Source organism: Tamandua tetradactyla, chromosome X (assembly GCF_023851605.1).
Source record: "Tamandua tetradactyla isolate mTamTet1 chromosome X, mTamTet1.pri, whole genome shotgun sequence".
Lineage (NCBI taxonomy): Eukaryota > Metazoa > Chordata > Mammalia > Pilosa > Myrmecophagidae > Tamandua > Tamandua tetradactyla.
This window is the reverse complement of record NC_135353.1, coordinates 59,370,766-59,385,570: the sequence shown is the minus strand read 5'-3', so window position 1 is coordinate 59,385,570 and position 14,805 is coordinate 59,370,766.

Sequence of the window (14,805 nt, the reverse complement as noted above, 5' to 3'; positions counted from 1 at the left end):
GAGTCTTAATTATGTCCAGTTTAGGGAATATTCATGGGTGTATCAAGCCTGTAGTCAAGTCCCAGCTTGACTTGAGCTGCTAGTGTTATCTCTCCCTAAGCAACATTCTTGTCAGAACTGCTATTAAGTAAAAGCAGTTAGCTGGGTATCAGGTTCATATCAGGTTCTGATGCTGATTGAGCCACTTGATTTACTGTAAGACCTTGGGCAAGTCACTGAACAGTCTTCATGTGGGCAAAGAGGGTGTTGGACTAGATGATTCTTTTCAGCTCTGATACCATGAGTCATTGATGCTAGAAGATAATCAATGTGAAATGCTTTGAAAATTTACAAAGTTCTATATAACTATGGAGTGTTATCATTAATTAAACCTACTGGATTAAGTTCCCATAGCAGCAGAAGGAGAAGTAAAGGGTCCTTCCTGATTAATAAACCACTGGGCAAGTCAACATCTGAATCATTTGAAATTCGCAGTGTAGTTGTATTGTTTCCTGAGAAGAAAAATAATGAGAACTATTATTTATTGAAACATGACTCGAAGCCAAGCAATATGCTGGTCACTTTAATACATTTTTATTATTCATCCTTACAGTAAACCTATCATCATTATTGTCTTTGCCCTTTTGCAAATGAGGAATCTCAGGCTCAAGGAGTTAAGTCACTTGGTTGAGGTCACATACACAGTAAAAGATGGAGCTAAGATTTGAACCATGATTTTTTTCTAATTTGAAACTCAAATATTTTCAAAAATGAGAAAATCTGAGACCCACAGCCTTGTTTTCTAGCCTATCAGTTCTCAAACTTTAATGTGTATATGAATTACCAGGAGAGCTTGTTAAGTTCAGATTGCTGATTCAACAGGTCTGGGGTGGGACCTGGGATTCTGCATTTTCAACAAGTTCCCAGATGCTTCTGATGAACCTGGTTCATGGGCCCCCCTTTGAGTAACAATGGACTAGAAGCCTTTATATAGTAACTCACTGCCCTACGTAGGCCCCTGGAGCAGGGTTACACAGGGTATGTCTTGCACACCTCCAGGGAGCACTCTTCATATTATAATCTATGGTCAGGGTGCCTCATGGAGTTGTGTAATGCGGTAGCTCTGCCCTGGAGTGAGAAGATCATGGGTAGTGAGTAGATCTCCAGAATGCTTCCTCCACCTAACCCTAGTCTGAAGAAAGGAAAGTGCTCTTTCCCCCACAAATGAAAAATTAATTAGTGCAACTTGAGAAAAGAAATGTAAAGCCAGCCTGATTACAATGAGGGTGGCCCATTTGGTGTTAGAAGCAAGATAGAAAGGAGGGAGGAGAAGGAAGCTGACTACTGCCTGGCTGGCTGGCTGCCTGGCCTGCCCGGATCCATTCTTATGCTAACAAAACCCAGATTCCCAGCTGCAGCTGCTGCCTGGGTGGGGGCTTGGGCCATTCATAACAGCTTGCTTTATGAGTGCCAGACCGCTAGAACAGGTGCGGCCCCACTTGTTATTTTGTACAGCCCTGACCATCCAGACAGGGAGCTGATTACCACTGTGAATCGGGGATTATTGCTGATTTACCAGCTTCTCCAAAACAAAGGGGCTGGCTTTACAACAGCTGTCTCTTCTGGCCACAGTGAGGCTGACTGCTCCAAAGGCCATGTGGACCTCAGGGAGGCAGATTTGAAGTAGAAAAGGAAAAGAGGAAAATCAGATCCATGTAGTTTTTCTTCTGGGGTAGGTCAAAGTGTCCAAGAGTCAGAAAGGCTGGGAGCTTAAGCTTACAGCCCCCAAGCAGGATATCAAAATTTGCTAAGAAACCCCCCTTCTCTGGTCAGGAACTACTGCCCTGAGCCCTCAGTCCGATGTCTCCAATGTCTGCCTCAGAGACCAAGAGCTAGAGAAGGCCAGCTGGCTATCACTGTCCACTTCCTCTTCTTCTCAGTCTCAGCACCAGGCTCTGGGGACAAGAAAGCAAGCTTCTCTTTACAGAAAGTCGGAACCTGTAGCATAAGGCAGCCTGGATCCATATCTTAACTCAATCACATGCTAGCTCTATGAGCTTAGGCAGGTCATTTGATCACCCTGAGCTGCAGTTTTTCACCTCTGATATAAGGATAACAATTGTACCTACCTCATGGGACTATTGTAAGGATTTACTATTAATAAAATAAAAACTGGGCGGGCCACGATGTCTCATCAGGCAGAGTTCTCGCCTGCCATGCCGGAGACCCAGATTTGATTCCCGGTGCCTGCCCATGCAAAAATAAATAAATAAATAAATAAAATAAAAGCTACACTGAGAAAGTGTTGTGGGCTGGGCATTCTTCCAAGTACATAACATATTTAATTCACTATATCCTCAAAATAACCCTATGAGGTAGATAGTAGGTACTATTATTGTCCCCATTTTATAGATATGAAAGCTGTACATAGCTAGTAAAAAGGAAATATCTCCATAATAAATAATTAAATGAGAAAAACAGCTTACCAAATGATATACAGTGTGAGACACCATTTTGGAATGTGTATTTACGTGTGTGCTTAATACAGATATAGAAAAAACTAGGAGGTAATACACTAAAATATTAAAAGTAATTATCTCCAGGTGATGAGGTCGTGGGAGATTACTTTCTCATTTAAACATTTTCTGTAATGCTCCCAGAATTCTAAATGATATGAATGACATTTGGAATAAAAACAAGTTCTAAGGAAAAGTTAGAACATGATGTATCTCTATTGTCTGTGTGAGGGGTAAATTCTGCCCCTGAGAATGCCCTGTACTAGAGGGAGCAATGATTGTGTCCTGTGTCTACTCAATAACATTTTTTTCATGCATGGGAATGCTAGAATACTCAATGGGACCTCAGAAAGCTTTGACGCATATCCTCAGCTCTCAATCAGTTCTGAGGGTTTCTTATCTCCCTGCCCAGACAGGTAAGTGTAGTGAAGAGCCCTGACCTGTGCTGTGCCCTTTCAAGACACTTATGTTCCTGAGCTGTGGTCCAGGAAACCAACAGCAGAGTTAACAGATTTGCCATATTGGGTAAAAAATCAGAGCAGGGCTGAGGGGGCAAAAGCAAACAGATCGGGGACTAATGAGTGAGGAAGTTCAGAGACTATAACAGAAAGGTGAGGCCTAAAAATATCTTCCCTGAGTTAGACATAGCTAGTGTTGCAGTTTCTTAGGTAGGGTCCCCACTTTGGGCATGGACTCGGGTGTGCTAGAAACAGGTAAAAGAATGCAGGCAGATTCAGGGTTGGAGTCAAAGGCATAACCAGAAATAACAAAATCTAATACCTTTAGTGGCCAGGTTAGTAGCTTAAATGACTTCAGGGGCTTGAGTGAAGACTGGGATGAGCCACAAAGAGGAATTCTCACATAAAAGAGCTAGACAAGTGGGCCTAGGGTTTCCAGGATTTACAACTTTTCAAGCGAAGATTGAAATCCAGATATTTATGTAAAATTTATCAACAACAAATTTTTTAAAAATGTCAAGACATTGCAGGTCAAAACAAACACAAAATACTGTATCAGTGGGCCACAAATTTTAAAAACTTTTTATTTAGACATTAGTATAGATTCATAGGAAGTTGGAAAGATGGTACAGAGGGATCCTGTGTACCATTTATCCAGTTCCCCCAGTGGTTACATCTCACATAGCCATAGTACAATATCAAAACCATGAAATCGGCTTAGGTACAATGCATGTGTACAGTCCTGTGTCAATTTATCACTTATATGCGTTTGTGTGTCCACCACCACAATCAAGATAGAGCTATACTGTTGCAACAAATATATCCCTCATGGTACCCCTTTATTGTCACGCACACTCCAGTCTCCTCACCATCCCTAACTTCTAGAGACCACTAATCTATTCTCCGTCTCCACAGTTTTGTCATTTTGAGAACGTTATATAAACTTTGGAAAGTTTTTTTTTTTGTTACTCCACAAAATGTCCTAGTGATCCATCCAAGTTGTTTGGTGAATAAATGATTCATTCACTTTTATTGCTGAGTAATGTCCCATGGTATGGATTACTACAGTTTGGTTAACCACTCACCCATTGAAGGATGTTTTTGTTGTTCCAGATTTTTGCTATTGTAAATGAAACTGCTATAAACATCTTATATGTGTTTGTGTGTGGACATAAGCATTTATCTCTAAGAAAAATGTCCACGAGTGTGACTGCTGGTTCATATGGTAAGTGCATGTTTAGTTTTATAAGAAACTGAATGGCTGTTCCATGTTACATTCCCACGAGCAATGTATGAGTAAGCAATTTCTCTGCATCCTCACTAGCATTTGGTGGTTTCACTACTTTTACTTTAGTCAATATAATAAGTGAGCAGTGCTATCTCTTTGTAGTTTTAATTGCAGTTTTCTAATGCCTAATGATGTTGAATATGTTTTCATGTGCTTATTTGCCATCTATATATTCTCTATTTTGCAGATATTTTGTCCTTACTTAGGAGGTATCCTGTTAGGGATTTACACTGATATTTTCATTTGTTGTGTGATTATTATCACCATCTGGATATACAGGTTTATTTGTTTCATTTTGTTTTTGACTTTTAGGGGCTGCTTTTAAAAAATCATTTCAAAATGTGTAGTATATTTACATGTTTCCAAACTCAAATCTACAGAGAAGGTGTTCTCAAAGAAACCTAGCTTTTATCCTTGCCCCTTTATGCTCTCCCTTCTTTCCCTCACAGTAACTATTTTTCTATTCTTTTCTATATTTTATGGTTTATTCACGACTTTTACATATAAACAAATCTGCATATATGTATTTATATCTTTTTTATATTTTATGGTTTATCCATGCATTTTACATATAAACAAATATGTATATATGTATACATATATGTATATCTATATGTATTTATATCTTTTCACTCCGTATATAGGTAGTTGCTTATTATTCCACTTTCTTCTGCTTATTTTTTTTACTCATTAGCTGTTCTAATTTGCTAATATAGTTTGCAATATACCAGAAATGGAATGGCTTTTTAAAAAGAAAATTTAATAAGTTGCAAGTTTGCAGTTCTAAGGCCGAGAAAATGTCCATTAAAACAAGTCTATAGAAATGCCCAATCTAAGGCATCCAGGGAAAGATACCTTGGTTCAGGAAGGCCAATGAAGTTCAGGGTTTCTCTCTCAAGTGAGAAGCACATGGCAAACACTGTCAGGGTTTCTCTGTCATCTGGAAAGGCACGTGGTGAACACAGCGTCATCTGCTAGCTTTCCCTCCTGGCTTCCTTTCATGAAGCTCCCTGGGAGGCACTTCATTTCCAAAGTCGCTGGCTGGTAGACTCTGCTTCTCGTGGCTATGTCATTCTGAAGTTTTCTCCAAAATGCTTCCTGTTTTAAAGGATCCCAGTTAAGTAATCAAGATCCACCTGGAATGGGTGGAGACACGTCTCCACCTAAACAAGTTTAATACCCACAGTTGATTGAGTCAGGTCTCCAAGGAGATAACCTAATTAAAGTTTCCAACTTACAGTACCGAATAGGAATTAGAAGAAACGGCTGTATTTACAAAATGGGGTTAGGATTAAAACATGGCTTTTCTAGGGTACATAAATCCTTTCAAACCAGCACAGTAGCATATCCTGGAAATCATTCCATAAAAATTTAGAGAGATATTCTTCATTCTTTTTCAAAGCTGTATAGTACTTTGTTTTGTGCATGTACCAAACCTTTGATGGAACATTTTGGTTGTTTCCAGTCTTAGTGTTGCAACAAATAGCCTTGTACATGCCTCTTAACCATAATTTTTTTTTTACAGTTGGGTTTTAAGAGTTCTTTATATATTCTACATATTAATCCTTAGTGTTATTTTAGTTTTCAGTGTAAAAATCCTGTACAACTAAATATTTAATTTTTGAGTGATTGTAAATGTTATTGTGGGTTTTTTTTGTTTTTTTGTTTTTTGTGTTTTTACATGGGCAGACACCAGGAATTGGCAGGCGAGAATTCTGCCACTGAGCCACTGTCACACCGCTCAGTATTGTGTTTTCAATTTTGGGTTTTCACATGTCCATTGCTAGTATTTAGAAATACAGTTCATCTTTTTATGATGGTCTGGTATCTGTTGACTTTACTAGATTCCTTTATCAGTTCAAAGAATATGTTTATAGATTCCTTGATATTTTCTACATAATGATCATGGCATCTGCAAATAGAGACAATTTATTTTTCATTCTTATCTTTATGCCTTTTATTTATTTTCTTACTTTATTATATGGTTAGAACTTCCAGTACTCTGTTTAATAGGAGTGTTGAAAGTATAAACCCTTGCTTTGTTCTCAATCTTAAGAGAAAATCATTGTCTTCAACCATTAATTATGATGTTAGCCTGGGGTTTAATTTTTTAATAGCTTTGTTGAGATATAATCCACAAGCCATAAAACTCACCCATTTAAATGTGCATAATTTGATGGCTTTTAGTATATCCACAATCACCACAGTTGGTCTTAGAATATTTTCATTGTTCCCAAAATAAACCAAGTACCGCTTAGCTGTCACCAATTATCCCATTCCATCAATCTTAGTCAACCACTAGTCTATTTTCTCTCTATATAGAGTTGCCTATTCTAGACAGTTCAGGTAAATGGAGTCATTGAATAAACATTCTTTTGTGTACCAGCTTCTTTCATTTAGCATAATGCTTTCAGGGTTTATCTGTGTTGTAGCATGTATCAGTACTTCATTTATTTTTATTGTTGAATAATATTCCATTATGTGAATTATTGCATTTTGTTTATCTGCTCATACATTGGTGGACATTTGGGTTGTTTCCATTTGGGGGCTATTATGATTGTCTTTTAAATTTTGGATTTTAATATTCTTTATATATTCTAGATACAAGGCCTTCATCAAATATATGATTTGCAAATATTTTCTCCCATTCTGTGGGGTGTTCACTTACTTGATGGTGTCCATTGAAGCACAGAAGACTTTTTATTTTGAAGATGTCCAGTTTATTTTGTTGTTGTTGTTGTATTAATGTCATATCTAAAAAATCCTTGCCTAATCCAAGGTTATTAAAATTCATACCTATGTTTCCTTCTAACGGTTTTATACTTTTAGCTATTCCATTTATGTCTTTGATTAATTTTGAGATAATTTTTGTGTGCGGTGTAAGATAGAGAGTAAGGGTCTGTGCTTTTCTGAAATTGATATGGACCCCAGAAAAGTCATGTTCATCTAATCCAATCTTGTGGATGAAGACCTATTATGGATGGAACCTTTTGATTAGGTTATTTCCATGGAGATGTGACTCATCCAGTTGTGAGTGGACTTGGATTAGGTTGTTTCTATGGAAACATGACCTACTCAGTTCAAGGTCGGTCTTTGGGTCTTAATCCTTTTACTGGAGTCTTCTATGAAGAGAATAAAAGGCAGAAAACATAGAGAGCTCAGAGCCTACATAGACAGCAGAGAGATGAAACTAAGTAAAGACACTTGGAGACAGAAAATGCCCTGAGAGATGCTAAGCAAAGAGACAAAATCCAGAGTGTGACCCCCAAAAGATAAGAGAGGACCCACAGAAGCTTGAAGAAAAATAATGTCCCAGCAGAAGCCAGAAGGACCCATAAGAGCTGAGAGCCATTGTGAAATCAACCCAGGAGAGAAAGGCCAGCAGACATCATCATGTGCCTTTCCATGTGACAGAAACTCTGGACATGACTGGCCTCTCTTGAGTGAGGGTATGCTCGTGATGATGCCTTAATTTGAACATTTTCATGGCCTTAGAACTGTAAATTTGAAACATAATAAATGCTCTTTATAAAAGCCAATCCAAAATTTGTTCTGTAACTACATGTTGAAATGAACTTTGAAAATCATTGCTTTTTCTTTCTTTTCTTTGTATATATGTTATATTTAACAATAAAAAACATTTAAAAATATAAAGTAAAATCTGCAGATAATATGATAAAAACATGATACAAATAAAAAAAAGCCAATCCATTTCTGATATGTTGCATTCTGGCAGCTTTAGCAAACTGAAACAGGGTCCAACTTTATTGTTTACATGTTCATATCCAATTGTTCCAGTACCATTTGTTGAAAAGACTGTTAGTTCCCCCATTAAATTGTCTTGCTGCTTTTGTTGAAAAAAATGATCGTAAATATGAGAGTTTATTCGTGAGCTTACAATTCTACTCAATTGACTATATGTATATCCTTATCCCTGTACTACACTGCCTTTATTACATAGCTTTGTGATAATTCTCTGGAAATGCGAGTCCTCCAACTTAGCTCTTCTTTTTCAAGATTGTTTTGACTATTCGGGGTTCTTTGTATTTCCATGTGTGTGTTAGGATTACCTTGTCAATTTATACAAAAAAAAATAGGCAGCTGGGATTTTGATAAAGATTATGATTTATCTGTAAAACATAATCAATTTTGAAACTATTGCCATCTTAACAATATGAATTTCCAATCCATGAACATGAGACGTCTTTCCATTCTTTCAGGACTCCTTTAATTTGTTTCAACAATGTAGTGTATTTTTTCAGATTATAAGTTTTGCACTATTTTTGTTAAATTTATTCTTAATTATTTTATTCTTTTTTGTGTTATTGCAAAATTGGTTTCTTAATTTTCTATTTGGTTTGCACGTGGCTACCGTATAGAAATACACTTCAGTTTTTCTTATTGATCTTATATCCTGAAGCATTGCTGAACTTTTAAGTTCCACTTAATTTTTAAGTGGATTTCTGAGGATTTTCTAGATACAGATCATGTCATCTGTGAAACAAAAGTTTTTCTTCTTCCTTTCAATCAGTATGCTTTTTATTTCATTTTCTTGCCTAATAGTTCTAGCTAGAACCTCCAGTACAATGTTGAATAAGAGTGGCAAGAGCAGATATCCTTGTTTTGTTCCTGACCTTAGGGGAAAAGCTTCTGTTCTTCCACCAGTAAGTGTGTGTTACCTGTGGGTTTTTCATAGATACTATTTATCAGGTAGAGGAAGTTCCCTTGAAATTTTAGTTGGTTTGGTGTTCTATCATGATGGGGTGTTGAATTTTGTCAAATTCTTTCTGATCAGGCCTTTTTTTTCTTTATTCTGTTGATGTGCTTTGTTACATTAATTAATTTCAAATTGTAAACCAAAGTTGCATTCCTGGGATAAATCCCAATTGGTCATGATGTATAATGCTTTTCTATATTACCACATTTGATTTGCTAGCTGCCATTTTTTTTGGTAGGTTTTTAAAATCAATTTGAGGAAGTTTCCCCATATAACAAGTGTTTTGAGGCTTGGGAGGTGGGTAAAAATTGGGTGCTAGATCTTGTCATTTGCTTTTTTGGTATCAATTTATATGATCATATAATTTTTCTTATTTAGCTGCTTGATATGGTAGATTACATTAAATGATTTTAAAATATTGAATCATCCTTGCACCCATGGCACAAACCCTAATTGGCCATGATGTATAATTCTGTTCATATATTCTTGAATTCTATTTGCTAATATTTTGTTAAATTTTTTGAAACTATATTAATTAAGGATATTTCTTCATGGTTTTCTTTTTTCATACTGTCTTTGTCAGGATTTGGTATCAGAGTAGCACTGGCCTCATACAATGATTTCGAAAGTATTTTTTTCCTCTTCTATTTTCTCAAAGAGATGGTGTAGACTTGGTGTTATTTCTTCTTTACCTGTTTGGTAGACTCCTCCAGTGAAATCATTTCAGCTTGGAGATAATTTGGGGGAAATTTTAAAATCATGAATGCAGTTTCCTTAGCGGTTATATGGCTATTTAAATTGTCTAGTTCATACTGGTGATTTGTGGTAATTTATCCTTTTCATGAAATGGTTCATTTTTTCATAGCTGTCAAATTAATGTTAGAGCAGATGACTGAAGGGTGCACTGACTGGGAAGTAGATTGGTGAATTATGGTGTATACATATGATCAAATATTGTGCTGCTACAAAAGAAATGAAGTTGTGAGGCAGGCAACAATGTGAATGAACCTGTGGGACATTTGGTGAGGCAAAATAAGCCAGAAATGAATGAACAATTATTGTATGTCTCCTTAAGAAAATGCTTATAAGAAAACAGGGGCCTAGATTGTAAGATCTTATAGCAGACACATTTAGCCTGGAGTGGTAATTATTATTTCTGGATTTGGAAAGGCTGTTTTATATATCTATAACCTGTATTATATTATTATAATTATTATATTATTATATTATAATATATTATTATATTATTATATTTGGTATTTAGAGATAAGAATGAAGCCAGTCAGGTTGGGATTAAGGTCATTCAGAGCACAGGAGTAAGGAAGACATTGTCTGTATTTTAGAACCGCACCTATTCTTTGAGACCAAAGGAAGAAAGGTTTATTTTATTCAGAACCTAAATGTTCTGTAGCACATAATCTAACTCAATCTGTCTGGACAACACATTGAACAATTGAAACACAGGGAGCCCAGAATAAGAATGAGAGCCTTTAATCTTGTATAGCTTACATTACATTAAGCTTAATGTAATGCCTGGATATATCCTAGAATATATTAAGTAGATAATAAAAAGTATTGGCAAAGTCCCTTGAGGAATGGAAGAAAAAATATGAAACTATTAAACTTTATCATCAGGGAATCCCCTAATACTGTGTCAAACATTAGAGACACCAAAAACAATAGGCAAAGCCCTTGACCTTGAGGCTTACTCTTGTTAAGCTAATGTATGTAGCAGAGAACCTTACTTTACCTATAGGTATGCCTAAGAGTTACTTCTGGAGGACCTCTTTTGTTGCTCAGATGTGGCCTCACTCTCTCTAAGCTCAACTCTGCAAGTGAAATCATTACCCTCCCCCGTACATGGGACATGACATCCAGGGATGAAAGTCTCCCTGGTGACGTGGGAGAGGACTCCCAGAGATGAGTCCAGCCCTGGCACTGTGAGAGCAACAATTCTATGCTGACCAAAACAGGGAAAAGAAGTGTAACTAATAAAGTATCAGTGGCTGAGATAATTCAAATAAAGCCGAGAGAACACTCTGGAGGTCACTCTTACACAAGCTCACCTATCGTAACTTGCCAATCCCTAGCCAAAACCCATTTCAGTCAATCCCAAAGAATACCTAGGGTGATATATAAGACTCTACACAGCTTCCATGCACTAGGGTAACTTTCCAAAACCCTACAACCTCCAGATAGGTCCCTGGACAAGACAAATCCTGAAATGCAGAGGGTCCAGCCTCCCCAGAACATCATCTAGTTCCATCTCCCTACCCTGAATGACTGATAGCCCTTCCAACATGAAAAAGTTAGAATGGGAATAGCCTAAATACTCCTAAATAGTGGGAGAAAGATCAAAGGTGATGGTGGAGTTATATAGAGAAGGTAGGGTTTAACAAAAGAGTATGATTGCTGAATCATTAAATTGATATTCCTTTTACTCTCCAGTATCTTAGAGCAGCTAGAAGTAAAAACTTGAAAATGTAGAACTGTAACTCATACTAAACTGTGAAATATGCTCTACAACTAATTGTTGTGCTGTGCTTTGAAATTTATTGCTTTTTTGTATCTATGTTATTTTTCACAAAAAAAGTAGATTGTGATGTTACAAAAATATTTATTCCTTCTAGCCTCCTATGTTCTGGAGCAGCTAGAAAGCAAAATCTGAGATGGTATGGTAGCTGATGACAAACTCTGGAATCTGTCCTGTAACTGTAGAAGAGTGCTTTGAAAACTATAGCTTTTTTCTTTCTCTGCTTTGTGTAAATGCTATATTATATAATAAAAAGTTAAAAAAATTAATGTTAGAAAGTTGGTTGTATTACTTCATTATTATCATTTTGATGTCTACAGGGTCTGTAGTGTTGTCTAGTTTTATTAGAATGTTAGTAATTTGTAATTTCTCTTTCTTTGCATTGTTGATAGAGGTCTATCAACTTTCTTGATCTTTCCAAATAACTAGCTTTCTTTCATTGATTTTCTCTGATGCTTTTCATTTACAACTTTATCACTTTCTACTCTTATCTTCATTTATTTGTTCCTTTTATTTGCTTTATGCTTATATTGTTCTTTTTAATGTTTTTTATCGTGCAATCTAACATATATATATATATATATATATAAAGAAAAAGCAGCATTTTTCAAAGTACACTCCAACAAGCAGCTAAAAAACAGATTTCATAGTTTAGTATGGGTTCATTCCACAGTTTCAGGTTTTTCCTTCTAGCTGCTTTAAAATACTGGAGACTGAAAGAGATATCAATTTAATGATTCAGCATTCATATTCATTTCTTAAATCCTATCTTCTCTGTATGACTACATCATCACCTTTGATCTTTCCATACCTCTCTTTAGTGTTGTTTTGGCTATAGCAATTCTAAATTTTTGATATTGGAAGGGTCTGTCACTAATATGGGGTAAAGAGATGGAGATATCTGATGTTCTGGAGAGGCTGGGTTAGGTTTCAAGACTTATCTGAACCAGGGTCCCATCTGGAGATTGTAGGTTTCTGGAAAGTTACTCTAGTGCCTGGAACCCTTGTGGAATCTTATATATTGCCCTAGGTGTTCTTAAAGATTGACTGGAATGGTCCTGGTTGGGAGTTGGCAGGTTATGTTAGGTAGCAAAGTCTAACTGAAGCTTGCATAAGAGCAACTTCCAGAGTAGCCTTTCAACTCTATTTGAACTCTCTCTGCCACCGATACTTTATTAATTACGCTTCTTTTCCCCCTTTTGGTCAGGATGGAATTGTTTATCCCACAGTGCCAGGTCTGAATTTATCCCTGGGAGTCATGTCCCACGTTTCCAGGGAGACTTTCACCCCTGGAGATCATATCTCATGTAGGGGGTCAGCAATGATTTCACTTGCAGAGTTGGGCTTAGAGAGACTGAGGCCACATCTGAGCAATAACAGAGGTCCTCCAGAAGTAACTCTTAGGCATGCCTATAGGCAGTCTAAGCTCTGCTACCAACATAAGCTTCACAAGAGTAAACCTCATGATTTGGGTGTCCCTAAAGTTTGACACAGTATCAGGGGATTCCCTGATGGTAAGGTTTAATAGTTCCATATTCTTTCTCCCCTCCCTCAGGGCACTTTGCCAATACTTTTGGATTATCTGCTTAATATACTCTAGTATGTTTCTAGGCATTACGATAATGTATAAAGGATTAAAGGACTTCTTTCTTATTCTGTGATCCCTGTGTTTCAGTTCAAATGAGCTATACAGATAGGTTGAATTAGATTATGCACTACAGAAAATTTCAGTTCCAGATCAAATAAATCTTTCTTCCATTGGTCTCAAAAAGTATGTGTGGTTCTAAAGTATAGACACTGTCTTCCTTACCCCTATATTCTGAATTACTTTAATCCCAACATCTTCGCCTTCATTCTTATCTCTAAATATCAGGTTCTATATATAAAACAGCCTCTCAAAATCCAGAAATATTCATCACCACTCTGGACTTTGTGTCTGCTCTAAAAGCTTACAATCTAGGCCCCTGTTTTCTTATAAGCATTTTCTAAAGGTGACCATACCATTGTTGTTTTTTTGTTTCTTCCTTATTTTGTCTCATCAAATGTCCCACATGTTCATTCATATCATTGCATACCTCATGACTTTGTTCCTTTTTGTGGCAGCACAACTTTCATTCATAAGTATATACCATCATTCACCAGTCTACTTCTCCATCAGTGCATCCTTCAGTCACCTGCATTCATAGGGCATCATGTAGAGGGCCCAAAGTCCACAGTCCATCAACATTCTGAATTTTAGATAATTTCATTGTTCCCAAGAGAAAGAAAACCAATAAACACACCCTCGCCAAATAGGACATCTAAACCTCCTCTTAACCTTTGTCTTGTCCCTCCCTTTATTATTTACCTCTGCTGTGCTGATGGTTTCCTTTTCAACATAGCTCTTGGCATGTAATAAGCAGTTTTCTGCCTGTACCTTGAACTTAAACACTTTTTATACAAGAATCATATCTTTGATGTAATTCTTATGAGAACTAATTCATATTTCTGGTGTGAATCAGTGAGACACGTAGGTCTATACAACTCCTTTCAATCTTGTTCATCTTCAAGATGGTAATATTACTTCTAAGCCCACTAGAAAATCGCCTTCGCTCTTATCTGTTCTCTTACATTGGAGTTCAACCTCATTAGCTAACGGTTCACCCATCTCTGGTTTCTATGCATCTCTAAGTACCCCGTATTTTGTATTATAAGCCTCTGATTATACCTTTATGCGGGTCATAAAAGTGGAATCATACAGTGTCTGTCCTTTTGTGTCTAGCTAATTTTGCTCACCATCATGTCCTCAAGGCTCATCCATCTTGCCATGTTCTTCAGGACATCATTTTGTCTTACTGCTGCATAATATTCCATCCTGTGAATATACCGCATTTTGTTGATCCACTCATCTGTTGATGGGCATTTGGTTTGTTTCCATCTTGTGGCAATTGTGAATAATGCTGCTATAAACATCAGTGTGCAAATGTCTGTTTGTGTCATTGCTTTAAATCCTTCTGGGTATATACCAAGTAGTGCTATTGCTGGGTCATAGTACAACTTGATATTTTGTTTCCTAAGGAACTGCCAAACAGTCTTCCATAGTGTCTGCAACATTATACATTCCCACCAGCAGTGTAAAAGTGTCCCGGTTTCTCCACATCCTCTCCAACATTTATAGTTTCTTGTTTGTTTAATAGCTGCCATTCTTATAGGTGGGAGTTGGTATCTCACTGTAGTCTTTTTAAAAAATTTTTATTAATGAAGTCAGTCAACATACAACACGAACATTCTTAACATAGGAACATCCCATACTTTGTGTGCAATCAATGGCTCAC